The 3662-nt window shown below is 43.4% G+C and overlaps 2 long non-coding RNA genes across 2 annotated transcripts in view; both read left to right on the top strand.

Annotated features, from left to right (window-relative positions):
- The window catches only part of LOC308473933, a 277759-nt gene that overhangs the window by 251753 nt on the left and 22344 nt on the right, over positions 1-3662 (top strand). The window lies entirely within an intron of this gene.
- Positions 73-3605, top strand: LOC308473903. Its single transcript, XR_013984379.1, has 2 exons — positions 73-233; positions 2552-3605. It is a non-coding gene; the product is annotated as an uncharacterized lncRNA (long non-coding RNA).

The following is a 3662-nucleotide window of genomic DNA, read 5'->3' as shown; positions in this document are numbered from 1 at the left end:
GCGCGCGGAAGAAGAAGAGCAGCATCACAGCGGGAAGGCGGCGCTTGAGGGCGAGGGGAGGAGAAGGGAAGCCGGGGAAGGAATGGCGGGCGGGAGGAGGGAGCCCGGGACTGGGGGCAACAGCGCTTAGACCCCCAGGAAGTGTCTCCTTCCTTTCTTCTTCTTAAGGAGATCCCGTCAATTATATATACACGTGCTAGAAAAGCGACCGCAGCCTGCGCCACGGGATTAAGGTGAGGATGTTTGCAATAAAAATTCCTTTCTATAACACTCGTTTTTTCCACCGCGGAGTGGAAGAGAATGTGTAGCATTCCGCTACTCGACATGCATCCTTGTCATCAACTGCATGCAGCGCTTTGAAAATGCGATTCCAAGCATTTAGTTCGTATGTAGGAATCGGCGCCGTAGGAATCGGCGCCATAGGAATCAGTCCGACTTCTTATGATAAATATGCTGCTTCGGTAGATGGTTTGGAGGCATAAATAGGCAAGCGGCTGCAAAGCCTGAAAACTTAATACAGCGGCTGTCAGTGGCGCACACGCAATACGTGTGGATCAAGGCGAAAGCTAAGAAGCCAGCTTCCAAAATGAGCGCCTGCTGTTTTACACAGGCTTATCATAAACTAGTTACCTGGTGAACATGCATTTAGCTACATGCTAATTTTCTAGAAATCTGAGGACTTGCACCCATCAGAAATTGTTTGCTGCTGTTCATGTACAATGAATTTGCACTGCAGGAGTGCTGGAACCCTTTTACTACTGTTATAGAAACACGAATAGTTAAGCTGATGGTGGACTGTTTCCATTTTCTACCTATTAAAGTAGGGGTATTGAAGACTGCACCCACAAGCCTTTACGGAAATTGTTTTTATATACAGTACCTGGTGCTATCTTATATCAAAGGGAATATTTTCTGTAGTTAAAAACCTACAGAAACCTCAAACAGAATCTTGTATGTACTTTCCATCTTAAAAAATGCACAGCTGTAGAAGGAATCACCATTCCTTTGTGACAATTCATAAGATGACTCTCTGTTTAACTGTGACTTCTGTCAAGGAAGGTGCTACAAAGAGGTCGACAAGGCCATGCATCGTAATTATTGGCATGCTGCAGAGGTGACAATTCAAATTTCACTCACAGAAAAGAGGAACTCTACAGGATAAGCATATATTTAAATATAATGTTAGCTTTTCCAAGGGCACATTGATCCAGACCAAGCAATCAATACCTTTGGTGATACCTTGAGCAAATGCACATAATTCTTTCACTTGAATATATCTAGCATGTAAGAAAGTTGGTGCAATCCTGTGCACACTGGTAACACCACTGACTATAAAGGGACCTGCTTCCAAATGACATGTATTGAGCCTATAACCTATGTGTATATAAACTTGGGAGTGAGGAGAAAAGCAGAAGTGGGATGGTTAGGGCAAACTGAGTTATGCCCACCTGAAATGTGGGGTGGTTATAGGTCTGTCTGAAAAGTGGAATGGCACCCACCATATCCTACCCCACTGGACCCAAGCTCTATTGAACTTGGTGAATTTCAGTATAAACATGCATAGAATTATGTCTTAAGTAACCAAACTTGTCTAAAGGATAGTACAGGGTTGGCCTACTGTTTTATCTTTCAGGTCATGCAACTATACAGTGAAAACAGGTGCAACAGGCTGGGTATGATCTGAATTGCTATTACAAATAGAAGGCAAGTGGAGCACTATTAAGGGACACGGGTGGTGCTGTGGGTTAAACCACAGAGCCTAGGACTTGCCGATCAGAAGGTCGGCGGTTCAACTCCCCACGACGGGGTGAGCTCCCGTTGCTCGGTCCCTGCTCCTGCCCACCTAGCAGTTCGAAAGCACGTCAAAGTGCAAGTAGATAAACAGGTACCGCTCCGGCGGGAAGGTAAACGGCGTTTCCTTGAGCTGCGCTAGTTCGCCAGAAGAGGCTTAGTCATGCTGGCCACATGACCCGGAAGCTGTACACTGGCTCCCTTGGCCAATAAAGTGAGATGAGTGCCGCAACCCCAGAGTCGGCCACGACTGGACCTAATGGTCAGGGGTCCCTTTATCTTTACCTTTAGAGCACTATTTATGACAAGCAGGTGTCTTGTGGTACCTTAGACTTAATGTGTAAACACTACTCTTTAAGATGCTCTAAGGCTTGTTTTTTGTTGTATCAGACTAACATGCCTACTCCTTTGAATATATATGTGCTGTTTTACTACCAATATTAATTGATGCCTTTATATACGACCAAAAATATTGATACAGTACAGTGGTACCTTGGTTTACGAACTTAATCCGTTATGGAAGTCCGTTCTTAAACCAAAGTGTTCTTAAACCAAGGCGTGCTTTCCCATAGCAGCAGGGACTCAATTTACAAATGGAGTCAACAGGAAGTGGAACACGTTCTGCTCCTAAGGCAAAGTTCACAAACCAAAACACCTACTTCCAGGTTTGCAGCATTCTTAATCCAAGCTGTTCTTAAACCAAGGTACTACTGTATATGAATTGGCTAAAATAAATGTGTGTGTTTTTTGGTCTCCACAGCTGCAATTTCAGAGCTCTGCTTTTTGTTATGTCACAGCCTCAATACATAGAAGCCAAATGCAGAGTACCAAAGCTGTAAGAACTGATCTTAGCTCTGTGGGAGAACTGACAAGAGGCTGGCAGAGCTGGTCAGAGGTTCATGCTGATTATCAGAGACGGAACCCCTTCAGCAGCAACAAGCCAGTAACTCGGCGTACTGAGAGAGGAGATCCCACCTATGGGAGGCCCCCCGAAGGCTCCAAAACAGAACAAAGAGGAAAGGATGCTCACACACACATAGGCAAGGAAGTGGAAGAATTATGCTTGGTCATAAGTAATGTTGGAGAGAGAGGGCAAGATGGACAAGTAAGAATAACATTTAAACAGCTCTTTGACAGATATGTAACTATATCCAACAAAGTAGTAGGTGTCCTACTGAGGGCAAGGAAGCACGGCCTCGTTGATTTTGAAGGCGAAATGCTTTGGCAAGGAAAAGATGATGATGTAGTTATCACCTTACTTGAATGAGATGGTTGGATAAGCACGATTTCATGATTGCATTTGGCCACTCCTTTAAAAGCCTTAATCAACAATGTCGGCTGGCCAGGATGTGATGAAGAAAATGCTATCTGGTGGAAACAGGTTAAAAACAAAAATGAAGTAGAAGTTATGCATATTTAACTTGTGTCCATTCACTTTTACATGTGTGAAAATTTAAAAAGAAAAAAGAAAATGGAAAGGAGGTGGGGTTATGGGAGAAATGTCTTCAGCAATTCCACCCACCATTGAATCCAATGTTTTGAATATACACGATTTTGGGTTTAGGTGCGATCCCTGTGCAAGTTGCGGGTTTACGGTACCTGTCATGTTTTTCCCCTCCATGGTCATTGCCTATACATTGTAAGTGATAAGGGCTTATAAGACAACAGAGTGATAACTCTTCTGAGTGTACATGAACTGGAAATCTGATTGGCTGCAAAGTGGATGTATTTCACATGAGTCATGGCACTGGAAATGTAGATGCTAAAAAATGGAAGTGATGTGAGCACATTAAAAATATTTAGCATTTTCTTGAGGTAAGTGTTGTTATACCACCACTGATACTCTAAAAGTATTTCTTACTTTGCAGTTA

The sequence above is a fragment of the Podarcis pityusensis genome, assembly GCF_964106645.2.
Source record: "Podarcis pityusensis genome assembly, chromosome: 3".
Taxonomy (NCBI): Eukaryota; Metazoa; Chordata; class Lepidosauria; order Squamata; family Lacertidae; genus Podarcis; species Podarcis pityusensis.
The sequence above is the reverse complement of the archived record's forward strand: the minus strand, read 5'-3'. Positions and strand labels throughout refer to the sequence as shown.